Consider the following 18898-nt stretch of genomic DNA (forward strand, 5'->3'; position numbering starts at 1 on the left):
ATCCTCCAGACATCCTACAATGCACAGGGTGGCCAACACACACACCCCCACCAGCAAAGAAATAGCCAACCCAAAATGTCAATAGCACCAGGTTGACAAGATCACAGAAGCAGATTTTGAGAAAACAATTTGGTAGTGGAGTGGTTTTGTTTTGGTTTTTTTAAAACGTAACTGTTTTGTTTTTAAACAGGACAAGATGCTTTAAGAGGCAATGTGGTTATCATACTTAAACTTCTCCCCAGTGTCCATTAGCATTCTGGCACCAGCCATAATCCCTCAGGTGTTTAGTCTAGTTCTTGGATATTATTGCTGAGAGTTTATTTGGTTTTTAAGAACTTCTCAAGGTCTTTTCTAAGAGTGTTTGTTTGTATGTTTTTATTCAAATGACAACTTGGCTGTGTGTAATACTCTTGGGGGCCACCCTCTTTCCCACTGAAGATTACAGAGATGACCCCATTGTCCTGTGGCATTAAATATTACTCTGAAGGACTCTGACACTGCCTCGATTTTATTCTCCTTGTGAGTCAATTCATTTTTCTAACTGGATATCTGAAGAGTTGTTTTGACAACTCCTAAGAATCTATTATTTATCCTTAAGTACAATGAGTTTATCAGACTATGTCTCAATGTCATTAATTCCAAAAATGTATACTGCTTTAAGCTGTGAATTTTTAAGATTCATTTTTTTATTTCTGAGAAAATTTCTTCTATTGTATCTCTGTTCCAGATATTGTACTTTAATTTTACTGTCAGCGGTGATTGTCTCATTTACTTATAAGCAATTTACATGTATTCTCTTAGCTCTCAATTTGTTTACTTACTGTTCTCTTTTGTACATGTGATACTTTATCTTTTTGATCTTTGTTCTTGTAGTTCTCTTACTGGATTCAAATTCTTTGTAATTCTTCAATAGCATTAAATGCTCTTGGGACACTTTCTTCTGTAGTTTAGCTTGTGTTTTCTTCAAGACTGGGTTCATCTGGTTCTGCTTGTGCTCACTATTTCAATCATTCTTTCCCTCTTTGTTTCACTGTTTTTTGTTTTCCAGTTTTGTTCCACTATAATATCATAGTTGCTATTTTAATTCATTCCATCTGCTGATACTTAATGTATATCACCCTTTCTTATTGTTCAGATATATTTTTGAGTGAATGCCATTGATAACAACCCTATGTTATTTGAGATTCTTGTTTTTTATCCTCTGATAACAACCCTATGTTATTTGAGATTCTTGTTTTTTATCCTCTGAGTTTCAGTTTGAGTGATTTCAATCCTGGCCTGAGTTAGAAGGAATGGAGGAGTCATCAACATTTAGCCTAAAATGTATGAAACACTTGTTGGCAAATTTGAGCTCCATTCTCCTAAAATCTAGAACAGAGACCCAGTTCACCAAACTTGTTCTCCCAACTCTACACTGCTCCTTGCAAAGTAACAAGTCTTGTAGTCTTCCTGACTCTGAATGTATGCAAGTGCATAAACTCACAAAGATCTTTTTTTTAATTTTCCCAGTGTTGGTTATTTATCCCCTATTTCCCCACAAATTGAGTGTCATTAGGGAAATTCTCAGGATTTTACTGAATTCCCTTCTTTTCTCCAGGCAATTTTCTGCTGTAATAAAATACCTAGAATGTTTTGCTTTTTTCTCTGCCACTTTTCAAAGTTTATGGCATAAGCTCATTATTTTCCTAATCTAGTTACACCATTCATTCATTCATTCATTCATTCATTTATGAGGTACCAGAATTGAATCCTGGACCTTATACATGGGAAGCAGGCACTCAACCCCTGAGCTACATCTGTTCCCCAATGAAAGTTGGTATTTTCATTTGTTTTTTAGGAGGTACCAGGGATCAAACTTGGGACATCATACATAGGAAGTAGGCATTCAACCACTTGAGCTACATCCACTCTCTACTTCTTATTTACTCTTTTTTAAAAAAGATTTATTTATTTATTTATCTCTCTCCCGTTCCCCCCCATCCCGGTTGTCTGTTCTCTGTGTCTATTTGCTGCGTCTTCTTTGTCCGCTTCTGTTGTTGTCAGTGGCATGGGAATCTGTCTTTTTTTGTTGCTTCATCTTGTTGTGTCAGCTCTCCGTGTGTGCGGCACCATTCCTGGGCAGGCTGCACTTTCTTTCGCACTGGGCGGCTCTCCTTACGGGGCGCACTCCATGCATGTGGGGCTCCCCTACATAGGGGACACCCCTGCATGGCAGGGCACTCCTTGTGCACATCAGCACTGCACATGGGCCAGCTGCACATGGGTCAAGGAGGCCCGGGGTTTGAACCACAGACTTCCCATGTGGTAGACGGACGCCCTAACCACTGGGCCAAGTCCATTTCCCTCTTATTTATTCTTGACCCTAAAAAATGAACTGTTTTTTTTTTCTGATACTTAAATAAAACTTCAAGAGAGCAATTTTCTGTGATCTTGTCCTCTTTTAACAGCATTATCCAGTCTTCTTTGCATATCATAATTTTATTTGGTTTCCATTACTCCAAGCTTCCATTTGTTTTTTATTTGTTTTGTTTTTTGTTGGGTTTTTTTTAGATTATAACACTTAGATGTTACAATCAAATACATTGCCAAATTTATAATATTTTATATGATTATGAGGCTGTCTATATGGACATAATCATATATGTTGAGGTATGTAACTATTGGTTGCTTAGTGAGGAGCAAAATAGAGGGCAAATCCTGACTATGATCCTCCCAAGCACAATGGTCAAAGTATAAATAAATGGAACATTTCATGTTTTCTGTTAATGAGGTGGCCATGCCACCTGTAGATCTGAATATAATCAGATGTGTCTCATTACAGCAGGCAGGAAAAACAGAAGAGGGCTTTCCAGATTCCTGGCTACCTTTCTGAATGGAAAAACCATGGTCTCTGAAATCTACCCCACCCTGGCCACCCTGACTGCTTGATATCCCTTCACCACCCACTAGCTTCATCATGAACCCATGACCTTAAAGCTATGTAAAATAATTAAGCTCAACTGAGCTTAATCACATAATCAACAAATCAAAACAGTCCTGTTGACTTTAGGTACAATACCTTTAAAATCAAAAGCAGGGGAAAGTAACTTCAACTCCCTAAGGAAAGGACTTTGTTTTATTTTTTTAGCGTTAGGATGAACCTGGTCACAGAAAGCACCTACACAGAGGCATTAAGATTGGAAAATGTTGGGTCTGAGGCATAGGGTAAGATGCAGGGGTGTTACTCTTCTGAAGTTACCCAAAACTTGTGAGTTCATACAGCGTGCAGCAAGATTCTAGGTTCTGCATGCATTTGAACTTTAGAAAGGATGGGATTGTACATTCTTTTGAGTTTGCTATACTATATCTTTTTATAAATTTCTACATAAGACTAAAATTTATGATAGGAAAGATATGAGTAGAGGGTGGGGTGCACTGGTAAGTGTTTAGCAGCCAGTTATCTTGGGGTGGGGAAACATCCTGATTTGTAGCTTCTGCAGAGTATAAATACTCCCACCATGACCAAGTTTAAGCTGCCAACATGGTATCCCAGAACACAGAATTGGGAGGAAACGTGACACAATCAGATCTTGCAACGTGGTGAGAGCCAGCTCCAGCACACCGCTGGTAGATGGTTTAAAATTAAATACTGAAAGAATGTCGAGAAGAGTTTAAACACATACAAGACTACCCCTCCTCTACCCACACTGCCATGCAATTCTTTCTTATTCTGAAGGAGGCAATGTTACTGGAACCTGGAAAAAAAAAACCTTTTCTGTTCCCAAGTAACTTTGGGATAATTCCTTCTATCCAGAGCCTGCAAATATTTAAAAGCCAAATAATAGCAGTTTTGCCCTTTAGAATTCCTTTTTTACAAAATACTTCAGGTAGTGGCATGAACAGCATTATCAAAATGTAAACTCTTATTATGACTTTTCACTTTGGAATTACAGTTATTAATGAGGATTATACAAATACCTTTTATAACTTAAGGCAAAGACCACATACAATTAAATCCAAAACACTGTAACAATAAATAACTGTTACTATCCAAGGTTATTTTATACACTGTTCTATGACAATTGCAGCTGTGCCATAATATAAAGTGTCGCTGTGAAATTAACCTAGTGCATTATGAAAAAATGCTATGTGTGGCTCTTGGAGATGAGGAAATCTGAGTGGGTGGTAGAGGAAAATAGAAAGCAATAGCAATGGGATAAGAGAACAATTTAAAAGAGAGTCTTAGCTATTTTGATTTATCTGTAAATCATCTGTAAAGTCGCCTCAACTGGACACTTCTTCAAGTTCAATGTAAGCTTCTACCTTCTTCTATTCCCCAACTAAAACTTAACTATACCATGCTTCAGTCCTTCGGAATTCTGGGCTCTCCTTTCCCAGTTTCCAACTGTTTAACCGATAAATATATCAACCTTGAGAGATCATATCTAATAACATAAACTGACTACATTTCCTAGGAAAAATAGGATTTCCTTTAAGGATTCCTGAAAACACAAATGGTATGGCTCCTATAGAAAACAAAATTTCCTCACAGCACAAGGCATCTAGTGACTGACTGGATGACAGTTGGGCTTCCATTCACTCTAGCCCAGGCCCAGCCATGAGGAATCCTGAGAGGATGAGCATCTCAACACAACCAACTCTCATTTACTGCACACTAGTATCCCACATTACAATGGTTGGGAAAATTTGGTTTAACCTCAAGAAAAGAATCTTATTGTGGGGTGGGTTCCTCGGGACTCACTCTCTGAGATGAAGTCAAACATGCAGACATTTATTAAGGGGTACCCTTAGGACCCAAACTTGTGGTAGAGAGGGAAAGGAAGCAGGAGTGGGTATAGGAAGCAGTCAGTCCTAAGGACAGATTCAGGCAAAGCCACACGGAGCTCTGTAGCTAGAATGGTCCCACAAAGTGGTCCTGAGTTGGGTCAAGATGACCGTGCCTTGTAGATAAGTCAGTGAATTCTGAGCCACTTCAAGAAGTGCTGTGACCTTGGACATGACAACTAACTCTCCACAACTGCAGCAATCCTTGAAGGGACTGAAAATTGAAGAATGTTTGCTGGCAGCCCTCCTAGAACTGAGGTAAGCAAATTTTTCAGTCAAAGGGGATCTAGGCAGTGCATCTTAGTGTCTACTACAGATCTCCAAACTAGATTTATTGAACACTGATCTGCCTCAGCACCACTCACTTTTACAACACATTCCAATTCATACCCTCTCTGACTACATACAGTAGGGAGTGGGACCAGGAAAGAGACACTTCCATGATTCTGAAGGCATAGCTGCCTCTCACACTAACACATGAAATGCATGAAAGTCCATTCCCTAAGGAAGAATCCATTCATTTATACTTTCATCTCCTTAAAAATATACTGCATTAGACACCCAATTTATTTAGCCTTACCACTGCCCCCATTTTAAATACAGATTTCTAGTACTTGCCTCATTCAAAGCTGGGGTCAAATTTCCCCAATGCACTATGCTTTAAGGGGTACTAAGTTATCACCTGAAACAGGGCCTACCATGAAGGGTCTGCCTTTTCTTTCTGGAATAATTATGAAAACTCCAATAACCCGAGTGGCACTATATTTGTGGTCAACCATCAGTTAGGCTCAGTGATCTTCATTTATCAAATTCCTATTTGGGGTGGAAAAGCATAGTCAAGGCACAACATGAAGTTACTAGATAGAAGGAATAACCTGCTTGGGTGGGGAATAGGAGGGTGACATAGGAGCAAAGTGGGCCAAAGGTAGACTATTGTGTAAGCCTTCCACCTTACAAATTGTGTTTACATTTGACCCTCCATGCATTTCTTTCTTGACAGCTCTGGGAGCAGTGACACAGGATATTTTCATGCAATACATCGTAGGAAAATAGAGAATTGTTGGCTAATCCTTAAAATCACCAAAATGTATCATAATGAACAAAATCTCAAGTTAATGTGACCTTGGGGCAATACAAAGTTTAAAAAATAAAATATAGTTCAAAGCTAACATAATAGAGTTTTTTTTTTTTTTTTATTGACTTTGTAATAATATTACATTAAAAATATATATGTGAGGTCCCATTCAACCCCACCCCCCCACCCCCCCTCTCCCCCCCCCCCCCAACAACACTCGTTCCCATCATCATGACACATCCATTGGATTTGGTAAGTACATCTTTGGGCACCTCTGCACCTCATATACATTGGTTCACATCATGGCCCATACTCTCCTCTATTCCATCATGTAGGCCCTGTGAGGATTTACAATGTCCGGTGATTACCTCTGAAGCACCATCCAGGGCAGCTCCATGTCCCGAAGACGCCTCCACCTCTCATCTCTTCCTGCCTTTCCCCATACCCTTTGTCCATTATGTCCACTTTTCCCAATCCAATGCCACCTCTTCTATGTGGACACTGGATTGGTTGTGTCCATTGCACCTTTATGTCAAGAGGAGGCTCAGATTCCACCTGGATGCTGGATGCAATCCTCCCATTTTCAGTTGTAATCACTCTAGGCTCCATGGTGTGGTGGTTGTCCTTCACCTCCATCTTAGCTGAGTGTGGTAAGTCCAATAAATCAGATTGTAGGTGCTGGAGTCTGTTGAGGCTCAGGATCTGGCTATCACATTGTCAGTCCAGAGATTCAAATCCCCTAAATATATCTTAAACCCCAACATTAACTGCACCTCCAGCACATTAGCATGAAAGTCTTATGAAGGGAGATCCCATCTGAGTCCAGATTCATCACACATAAACACCATTTCCAAAGAGGGGCCATCTGCCCTGGTAGTTAATCCCATCGGCCATGACCATAACTCCCATGGGTCTCTTTAGCCCTCAAAGGAACCAATATCTGGGGGTTGTATCTGCTTTATCTGTCTCTCTGACTCTGCTCAGTTGTGCATGAGGGCAAACCTTCTGCCAGCCTCCAGACTCTTTTTTAGAAACTCGTAGCCATATAAACTCATTTCTCCTTTCCATTTCCCCCTTACTTTAGGTCAAACAGCATTTTAAAGTCATGGTATTTTATGTAGACATGGATATTCTGCTGATCCGCATTGAACCTTCCGTCTAAGGTCATTTTCCAGTTGCATCATCAGTTGGTAGTTGATAGTGGTCCCTCGTTGCCAGGGAGGCTCATCCCCGGGTGTCATGTCCCACGCTGGGGGGAAGGCATTGCATTTACATGCTGAGTTTGGCTTCGAGACTGGCCACATTTGAGTAACATGAAGGCTGACAGAAGGAAATTCCCAGGCACAAAGTTGCTCTAGGCCTTGTTATTATTTTGGGTTTATCAGCTCACAAGCATAGTCGTAACATAATAGAGTTTTAAGGATGAAAAAGTTAATAGAAAGAAAATCAATTGCGAAGGTATCCACACATTCATATGTACCAATCCCTTCACCTGAAACACTCCCTTGCTTTCAAACATCTAAAGCATTCCTGTCCTTCAAGTCTAAGCTGAAATCCCACATCATCTATGAAGTCTTTCCCAATCCCTCCAATCCCTTTCCCTACCCAAATGAATACCAGTTTCTCTAAAATATTTGACCTTCATCCTTATTTTTGGTTGTACTTCTATTGAACACACACTATAGGCCAAGCACAGCATTATAAGTTTTACATATTTTATTAGATTGAATCCTTGTATGTACCCTGTTAGCTAGCTTTGACTATGTCCACTTAACATATAAAAGAACAGAGGCTGAGAGTTATTTTGGCACTGCAGGTTAAATGAAAGAAGCAGGCTTTAAACTCAGCTTGGCTATACTATGTCTATGTCCTTTCCACTCTGCTGTCAATATTGTGATTCTCATTTCCCTCCAGAAGACCATACATTTCTTGAGAGGATAGTACAATACTCCTTTCCTGTACTTCTTTGTACCCACTCCCACATCACCTTGAATAACAAGGAGTGCGCATATGCATACATTTGAAAGAAACAAGGAAAAGAAGACATTAGATATGGAAGTGTGACAGTTTGAATTTTGTGAAACCAAAAGATTATGTTCTTAAATTAATCCATTTCTCTGGGTGTGAGGACCTTTGATTGCAATAAACTCAGTTAAGGGGCCTTTGATTAGATTACTTGATAAGATCCCTTTAGGGCTTTTGATTGGACTACATCAGTGAGGTATGAGCCAGCTTGGGTCTACCCCTTCTTGCTGGATCTGATATAAAGGGAGATAGAGTGAGAGACACACACACAGAGAAAGGAAGCCACTATTTTTGAGCCTGCTATGTGGGAAAGGCCTCAAGGATCACTAGCAGCCAAAGCTGAAGCACAAAGCCCCCAAGATGCTGGGCCCATTGAGCATCCAAGCCTGAGGAGACAAACCCTGCCATATACCTGAGTGTCACAGTACAGGATGCCAGTATTACCAGAAGCTGACTTTGGTGAGAAAGCATCTCTGATGGTGCCTTGATATGGACATGTCATGGCCTCAGAACTGTCAACTTCTACCACAGATATAATTTCCTTATAGAAGCAAACTCATTTCTGGTATTTTGCTTGATATGGACATGTCATGGCCTCAGAACTGTCAACTTCTACCACAGATATAATTTCCTTATAGAAGCAAACTCATTTCTGGTATTTTGCAGTGGCAGCTCTTTGACAAACTGAGACAAGAAGTCAATGACTGAATTCCTTCATATATTCCAAAAGGTTATTCTGAAGAACTCAAAACTTACCAGAAGGATATAAAGTTTATAAAATGATTAAGAAGAATTTTGCATCAGCATTTCTCCATTTCCACGTGCTGGCACCAATCTGTGACTTAGTTAAGACCTTGGCTTTCTCACACAGTGATACAGAAGCAAGTGATTGGGAAAATCGATTAAGCATAGGGGTTATCAATGACACGAAAAAGCTGAACACAGATACATGTCTGGTTGCATTTATTAAAATAAATTGAAGTGATTTATCTCCAAATGATAACAATACAAATGGAAACACTCGGCAGTTCCCTTGAATATATAATGAAGGATTACCCTCACACCCATTTATATCCTGTAGTGTGCATAGCACTGAGAGAAGGCCAGGAAAGTGACAACTCCTTAATTAGTTAGCACTCGGTGACAAATTGAGGAAACTTGCTCTGGAGTCTGGAGGGAGGGAGGAGATAGTAGATTGGTTTAAAAGTATCTCTCTCTTTTCTATTATATGTTTCACAAAGCATGCATTTTTATTTCATTGTTAAAGATGTACAAACCCAAAGGAAAAAAGATTCGCTAAATACCGTGCTAAAAACCAAATGAAGGGTTTTGCTTCATTTCGTATCTGAATCAACACTACTTTACCTATCAAGGCAGACCTGAAACCTCCTTTTACCAATTTTTCTTGTGATATAAGAAAAGCAATTAGAACCAACTACCAAATTTTATTCCTCAGTGCCTCTGATAGGCCATCTGAATGGGAAAATAAAACTATTTGTAAGCAATTTTCCTTAAAATGTTACTCTGTAAGCACTTGCACCTCCTTCTAGAATTATGACTCAAATTATTTATTGAATTACATCAAAATGCCATACAGAATTTAGTAATGATAGCTGTATGCAATAATTACATGCTACATTGCCCTCACTGGAAACCATGGTAACTGATCAGTTACTGTTTTAGCCAGCCACCATAACTGAAGTAGCACAGAGGAGAAATAAGGTAATATAACCATCGTCACATACATTCAAACTGGAGATGACCACAGACAGGGTATTCATTTGCAATCAAGCTAATAAACTGTTCTAATTATAGCCACATTTCCCCCTGGGATTTATGCATGCAGTTTTGAAAGGAGATAAGTAGAGGGAGAGAGGGAGGGAGGGAAGAAGGACTCACGAGGAAGAGAGAGGGGCTAATATTAATATAGCCCTTTTGAATAGACATTTTATATTATTTTACAAGAAGAGCTATAAGGAATTAGGAATATTTTCTTTATAAAGATATATAAAATGATAGTCGAACATGGGAAAATTACAACTAATGTAATATATGGATGATAGTTAACAGTAATATTTTAATAGTTTTGCAGCAATGGCAAAGATATTATATCAATTCTAAGGGACAACAATCAGGAGTATAAGAGGCTATGGGATTTTTGCTTTTGGAGTAATGAATACATTCTAAAATTGACTGAGGTGATGACAGCATAACTCTGTGATGAAAATTAGAGCCACTGGGAAGTGGATGTGGCTCAACCAGTTGGGCACCTGCCTACACATGAGAGGTCCTGGGTTTGGGTCCCAGTACCTCATAAAAAGATGAGCAGATGCCACCCCTGCTGCAATGAGCTAGATGCCACCCCCACTGCAATGAACTAGATGCCACCTCCACCTCAACTAGCAGATGCCACAAGCCAGCCAGATGCCACAGCCCATGGGGAGCAGATATGACTCAGGTCACTGGGCACTCACCTCTCATGTGGGAGGTCCTGGGTTCAGTTCCGGTGCCTCAAGAAGAAGGCAAGCAAACAATGAGCAGGCAGACCAGAGAACTATCTGGTGGGGGGGGGGGGGGGGGGCGGGGAGGACAGGAAATAAAGAAAAATAAAGTAAATTTAAAAAAATTAGAGCCACTGAGTGTACACTTTGAATGGACTGTACAAAGCATGGGACTGTATAACACAATGAATCCTGTGGTAGAAGGACCTTGGTTAGCAGAACAAATAGGAGAGCACTCTCTCATGAACTATAAAAAAAAGATACAACACTAATGCAGGGCATTACTAATCGGGTAGGTGGGGGGAAATATACTCAATGTAAGATAGGACCTATAGTTAGTTCACAGTTTGTAACAAACGTTTCACAACAATGCAAGGTGTTGGTGGTGGAGTAACGTATGGGAGCCCTGCATGATGTTATGCATGTTTGTTTTCTAAGTTGACAACTTCTACTATATACTTATTGTGTATGTATGTGCATGTATGTATGAAGCACTTCAATGAATTTTTATTTAGTCAGACATAACCTTGGTTATTAGTCTTTCTCCAGAAAAGACATGAAGAACATCCCCTCCAGTATCTTACTTATCATGAATTCATCTCGGAATCTTCCATGTTGAGCTATCTCCCCTCCACTAGAGCACGCTATAAGATGGGGGGCTCACTATCCATTTCCCTGTTGGATCTTGTCACTGTTTGGAAGGTCCTTCAAACCCCAAGGATCGAAAACAGCCTCTGGGCATCTGGCTGTTACATCCTGGTGTTGCCCCATTTGGTGCTACCCCTAGAACACAGCCAGGCTCACTGCTTCCTCAGAGCCTTCACATTTACTCTTACTTCTATCTGGAATGCTCTTCCACTAGCTCTTTCCTTGGCTGTCTCCATGATGCCACTCAGGATTCTGTTCACATGTCATCTCAGAGAGGCCTTCTCTGACTACTTGACCCCTCAAACTAAATGAGCTTCCCCCAAGTCTCTATCACGCAGAGAGCAGTCCCCTTTTTCTGAAATATTATTGGCGTGTGTTTATTTATGTCTACATTACCTGTCTCCTCACCACTGGTTTGTCAGTTCCTTGAGGACAGCCACCTATCTTTCTTATTCACACAGTATTCTTAATGCCTAGCTCCTCTCTCAACCCCATTCATAGTCTTTCTCTCCCAAAGAAATAAAATGTAGAATATCCATGCCCTTGGTCTTGTCCTACTCAAAATTTTAAGCATACACGTATTTCAATGGTATGTACAAAGTAGGTACTCAACAAATATTTGATAAATGAAAAAGAATGGAATAATGAATGAATGAAGTTCAAACAGTTTCATTTCCTCATGACATCCTTCCTAATACTTAAAGAAAATTTTCCTCCTTCACCCAATTCTTCACTCAAAGCTAGACATTCATGAATCCTTCAATCCTCCTTCTTAGGACCTGTTTGACATCTCTCACCACTTGATTATGTCTCCTGGACCTGCCAGTTTATCAACACTCCACATTAAAATTTAGCATACAGAACGGAGTAAGCATCTCCAGGGGTGATCGGAGCTCTGTAGATATGGTCACTGACAGACATGATCAAAATAATGCCATTCCTGCCCAAGCCACCGGTTAACCAGCCAGTCTGCCAAAATGATGTTACTACCGTGTCTCTATAATGACAACCTGAGGTAGGTATGAAGTAGTGCAGTGCTTCTCAAATTTTCCTGTGCAGACTCATCCTAGGGATTTCATCAAAATGCAAATTCTGATTTGGTAGATCTGAGAGATAAAGCCTGAGAGTCTACATATCTAGCAAACTGCTGGTCTATGGGCCACACTTTAAATAGCAAGGCTATACTGGATATACTGAACCTGGAATTAGGAGAACTAAATTCGAATTGTAGCTCTACCACTTAATAGCAGCATAAAGGTAGACAAATTTATTGGTTTTCTTATCTATAAAAGAAGGATAAGTGTCTTGCCTATTGTTGTAAGAGTTAAATAAGATAATGAATACAGTTAACATGTAGTCGGGATGTAACAAGTATTTGCTCTACAAATGAGAAGTTGGAAGCCCATATTGATTTTACAGTCAGAGGCAAAACTGATATCTTTTTCATAGAAAGGGCTGCTAAGCCAAATTTTCCCTCACCCAGAATTTGTACAGATGATTTTTTTTTTTACCTAAACACAGGATTTAAAATTTATAACTATTCAATCTCATCTTGTTAGCTTTGGCCAGATTTCCACCCTGTCAAAATTGTTTTGAATTAAGATTCACTTACTCAGTATATTAGCTATTGCTCCAAGCTTTATGTCATCGGCAAATTTGATAAGTATGCCTTCGATGTCATTATACATATCATTAAAATGTTGAGTAGGACAAAACCAAGGGCAGAGATATTTTACATTTTATTTTATTTTTTTGAGGGGAAGGGCTATACATGGGATGAGGAAGGAGGTGAAATTCTTTGACAAGCTATAACTCCATTTAACTGGATATCATTCTGCCCACACTTCTCCAGTTTTCCCCACATAGATTCCATAAATGTTTGTGAAATATATGATTTAAATCAAAATATATTATGTCTATGGGATTTTCTATTTTCCCACCCAAAACTCAAACTAAAAAAATGAAGCAAAATTTGTTGGGCATGACTTATTCTTAGTGAACCTATGCTATCTCCTAATAATCATTGTTTTCTTTTCTACCAACTCAATCACAATCTGTTAACAATCTGTTTTGTCATTTCAGCAAACAAGAATCAGTGTTAGAGTCATTGGCAGCATATGCATTCTGTAACTGCAGACCATTAGACATTTTTTCCAAAATTCCGAAAACAATTTTGTATTTTTTAACCATATACAAACGTCTTTTCCTATACACCAACAGAAAGTTTATCTAACTGTGAAGATACTCATTTAAAGCAGCTAGGTACACCTTGCATATTTCAGGGTTTGTACCCCTCTTAATTTTTATTCTACTTTCTATGCTCTTAATACCATTCTCTTCAAAATAAAAGATAAACCCCACATAGGGATTGAATAATTCTGGTTATTGTTTTCTCTGTAACTAACCTTTCTTTTGCGAATGTCCTTTTATAATCTAGACAGATGAGAAATCTCCCTTCATAGTCAAAAGCGGTTTTTAGGTGACTGCCTCTTCTGCAGCACATTGTAGACCACTTTCCTTTCTCAGTTGTATTTCGACTCTACCTTAACATCACTGGCAATGATACTATGATACTAAACCTTTCTTTTCTGTTATAAGAACACTTTTAGAATAAATGATGATCCTTTTTTGTTTAAAAAAATGTCTGTTCTCCTATTTTGACAAGTTTAAAACTACCCCTTTCCCATTAATATTCATATATAATCCATACACAATGAATCAGCTCAGCAGGAATCTTAATTTGAGCTGCCCTTCTCTACCATCAAAAAAGCAGACTCAAGGATCTCACATAGACACACATGCACACACACACACAAACCTGTCTATGTCAGGTTCCTCGGTTCTCCACTGGTCTTTTCATCATTCCCTCAAAGCCCACTTGTTAATAACTGACATGGTAAATGAAAATGCTGTAGGTGACACTGGTCTTTCCTGAAACCCAGTGATGGAGATCATGAGGGGACTGGGGTTAGACCTACGTTCACGTGCTTGCAAACAGCAGGTCAAAACACACCTGATCCTGGCTTCGAAGAAGACCTAGGAACAGAACAGAGCCAGGCTTACACATGTGTGTAAAATAGCTGAGCTAGGTTTGCTTTGAAGGCAAAGTAGGGCAACTCAAATAAATTAAGTTTCCTACTTATTTTAACTGTATCATTTAATAGAAACAACATTGTTGTATATAAATATGAATAGGAAAGGTATAGTTTTATAATGAGAGCCCAGAGAGGGAAGGTGACTTGTCCCAGGTTACACAGCTAGTAAGAGACAGAGACTGGATACCACTTCAGCTTACAGGACTCCAAAAATCATGTAGACACAAAATGCAGCACTGGTGATCGGCAAGTAGAGAGCTTCAGATGGGCAAGGGTGAATGGAGGTTTAGGGTAATGTAAAGAATCATATGGAGGGAAGCAGACTTGGCTCAATGGATAGAGCGTCTGTCTACCACATGGGAGGTGCAGGGTTCAAACCCAGGACCTCCTTGACCTGTGTGGAGCTGGCCCACACACAATGCTGATGCACGCAAGGAGTGCTGTGCCACGCAGGGGTGTCCCCCACATAGAGGAGCCCCACACGCAAGGAGTGCACCCTGTAAGGAGAACCACCCAGTGTGAAAGAAAGTGCAGCCTGCCCAGGAGTGGCACCATACACATGGAGAGCTGATGCAGCAAGATGACGCAACAAAAAGAGACACAGATTCCCGGGCCGCCGACAAGAATAGAAGTGGACACAGAAAACCATACAGCGAATGGACACAGAGATCAGACAACTGAGGTGGGGGAAAAGGGAGAGAAATAAATAAATAAATCATATGGAGAGGGGTGCTTTATTTGATTCACGAATCCTTATACTAATGTTCACAATGTCATTTCATCCTTCGACTCTCAAAGCTGTCATAGGCTCAAAGCATCCCTCCCCTAACCTGTAGAAGCCCAAAGATATTCCAATCACACAACAGGATGGTTCCATGATAAACCCCAAGTGCTTTTTTTTTTTTTTTTTTTTTTTTTTTGCCCTCCACTTGACACCCATGATGCTAGGACTGGATACTAGAGCCTTGCCATAACATGGCTTTGAGTCTAAGCCTTAGAAGAACCAAATGCTTCCAATGCCATGCCTATCAGAAGAGCTGCTGAGCCATGCCATAGGGTGCTTGGTTTTTGGCCTTCCCAATCTCCAGTGTGCATCCATCAGTTTGGCAGAAGCTAGCTACAAGGGAATCAGGGAATCGGGTAAACATTCCCATCTTTAGAGCATTTGAAGGCAACTAGAAGCAGACTGAGGTGGCATTGAGCAAAAGTCTGTTGTGTGATATTTAGCAGGGAACTACTTTCTGGTTTCTCATGATCTTCAGTTCAATTCACATCTCATACACACTCAGAGGACTGCCCCTGAGTGCAATCCCCAGGGAAAGAGTTCACAAAATAGGTGCTGTCTCAAGTGTTTGTGTCTCTTCTAATATTGTTACAGAGCAATGAATGCTCATGTATGCATCATCAGTCTTGTATTTTTCCTACAGCTTGTTTCAACAGCAATTAAGGGTTTGAAGTGTTTTGGTTGCATTTTTTCATGTTTATAAAAATGCGGGTGGTGTTGAAAGGACAGATGAATAGGCTCCCTAAGTGTGAAGGGGAAAGCAACGACAGAACTTTCATTTCCATAAAGCATCACACAAACTCTCCTTTATTGCTAGCACAATCTGCTACTGGCTCTAAAAACAATAACTGAATCTTTTCATCTCTCTCTCTCAACAAAAGTATTTGCCCCATGTTCTCAAGGAGACAAAAATTCAGCTTTTCCTATGGTTGGAAGAATTTATTAATCTCAGTAGTCAATTATCACCAGAAAAAAATAACACTGAAATAAAACATGAAGTATAGATCTGGGAAACAAATAAGCAGAAGGAAACGCAAGGGTATTTTAAAGGTATTACTGATTCCTTCTCTAGTGTGAAAATCAAAGATTTACAATTCCTAAATTAAGGCCTTCTAGTGCCATTAAAGCATTTTCTTAAATCTTTACATTTGAAGAAGCTTTGTATGGTTGAATTGTAAAATTACTACTAAAAAGGAGATTTGGGCTGTAGGGGTCTTGCTTGCATCTACTTGTGCCCTAAGATATCTTGATCAATTGCTACAACCCTAAAATCTTTTTTTAAAATCAAAGAAATGGGATTTTAGGGCCAACATTTTTGTATTATGTATGCACCTACCCATGTGGCCCCAGGGTTACTGAGTGCCTCAAACAGAGATTACATGCTTGCCCTTTGAAAAGTCACAGAGCTGACCATCACTTGGAGAAGAATGGTTTGACAGCCCACAGCCCATTGCTTGGAATCAACCATGAAATGACTAGAACACTGCCTTTCCTTTCTTTCTTAAGACTGTAGAAACAAGGGATAAGGAAGATGATGACAGAGAAAGTAGGAAAGCAGCAAAACTTTCAGGACAAAAGAAAGGTAAAAGAACTCTGTTTCGAGGTATATTCTGATTAATCCCCCTAAACTGCCACTCCATGGTTCATGGATCTGCTCATGAGTGTGCACTCTTGCTTGACCCTGGGCCCTGTTCAGAATGCTTAGCTGATCAGGGAAGAAAATGTAAATAATCAACTGTATTACAATGTGAAAAAAGGTCAATGCCTAAATGATGCACAGCAAAAGCACTCTAGGAGCTCACAGCAGAGGTTACCATATATGCTTGGATAGAAGACAAGTTATTTTTTTTCCCACAATTACTTCTCTTTTATATTAGAATCCTTACAGAACCTGTCATAGTACAGGGTGTTCTCCCAATCAATTTAATTTGAACAGCAAACTACTATTTGGGGAAAACATATTAGCCTAAACCAGTGTATCTCCAACTTAAGTGTGCATCCAAAGCACCTGGAAGGCTTGTTAAACCCTAGATGACTGGGCCCCACTCCACAGTTCAAATTCAGTAGGTCTGGCATAGGGCCCAAGACTTTTAATTTTGAGAGCCAGTGCCCTACCAATGCTAGTTTTAGATAAGCAGTTTTCAACTCTGGGTGCACAGTAGAGTCATATGGGGGAGATTTCAAAAACTAAAATTTGGCAGCTCCATCTCAGATCAATTAAATTAGAAAACTGGGAAGAGGTCCCCCAAGGTACACAGATGTAGTTTTTTAATGTCCTTCAGGTGATTCTAGGATGTGACCAGGATTGAAAATATATGGTTTAGATAATCAATTTAACCTAAGATAATCAGTTTTTTTTAAAGAAATTGAACCTAAATTCGGTAGTTAATCCTGAGGCATGTGAGTTTACATTTGCAAGCTTAATTTGTGGCAATCACTAATAAATGCCTAGAGGAAAGAATGGGAAATAAATAAAACACTGTTCTAATCACATGGGAATGGATTTTTGAAAACTGGGTTAAAGCTTCTGGGAAGAGAACACAGGGAGTGGTGCTCTTCTCAAACACCACGTTAGACCAGCTTCAGTGATCATGGAGACAACTCTGCTGAAGACGTGTGTGCAAATGTTGAATAAGGGTGTTTCAAAACTTTGAGAATGGAGCAAAGCAATATCCCCCAAACAACTGATATTTTATGTAAGGTGATTTTAAATATGTGTATAACTCTATTAATATTTTTTATGTGATAATTAGACATTCATTTGACCAATCTACTTCCGTATAGTTTATATACTCATGTTGGACAGGTGTTTTTCTTCTCTTCACTCAATTGGGATCATTTCACATATTCGGGCATATACAGAATTTTGCGTGGAGAGCATCAAGGATGTTTGTCTGAGAAAGGTGGCATTTTTGAGTTGGCCTCCATACAATAAGTAGGTATTCATCAAGTAACTCAAGAGTGGAGAGGACTTTCGAGCAGAAAAAAAACATGCTTTTGAAGGAATGGTGCTAAGAAGGCAAAAGGAGATGCCAAGCTGAAAGAGTAATATTCTGATAAATTATGGAGCTGTAAATATCAGGAAGAAGACACTTCTTTTCAGAGTATTTTTTAAATAATGACTCCCCCAGAATCACGTCCCTGATTGGAAACCTACTTATTACTCCTTGCCACTCTTTGGCCTTCATTTCTCTTCAAAGATACTTAGAAACTTACAAAGATGATTCTAACTGGTGACCGAACGTCCTCCTCTGAAATTACAAAACTCTAGAGTCATAGTCTGCCATGGGCAGTTAGAGATCACAAGGAAGACAATTATTTGTCACATGAACTTAGTATTTTGGATATCTATTGCTATGTAGCAAGAATCCCAAAATTTAATGGCCTATGAAAATGATTTAGTACCTTCCGTGATTCTCTGACCAGGTGTGTCTTCTGATTCACATGGTGTTGGCTAGGGAAGGGACATCTGGAAGGTTCAAAATTACTGCATTCACACGGCTGACTGTTAACTGGTCCCTGAGCCATGCTATCGATTGGGGACTTTAGTTCTCCTCTATGTAAGACTCTACAGATAGCTACTTGGGCTTCTTCAAAACATGGCAGTGTCCAAGGACCACTACTAAAGGGAAAGGAAGCACCTGCTGATCTCTTACTGCCCAGCCTTGAAAGTTACACAGTATCACTTGAGCTGAACTCCATTCCAAATAGGGCACAGGGACAGACCAGGTTAAAGGGGCAGGAAAACTGACTCCACATTTTGATGGGGGAGTGGCAAGATCATATTGCAAAAGTATATGTGAAATGGGAAATATAGTTGTGGTCACCTATTTTTATTTTTAAATGACAGCTTTGAGATATAATTTGCATACCACAAAATCCATCCATTTAAAGTGTACAATTCAATGACTTTTAGTTAAATTTCAGAAACTTGTGCAAACATCAC

The sequence above is a fragment of the Dasypus novemcinctus genome, chromosome X (assembly GCF_030445035.2).
Source record: "Dasypus novemcinctus isolate mDasNov1 chromosome X, mDasNov1.1.hap2, whole genome shotgun sequence".
Taxonomy (NCBI): Eukaryota; Metazoa; Chordata; class Mammalia; order Cingulata; family Dasypodidae; genus Dasypus; species Dasypus novemcinctus.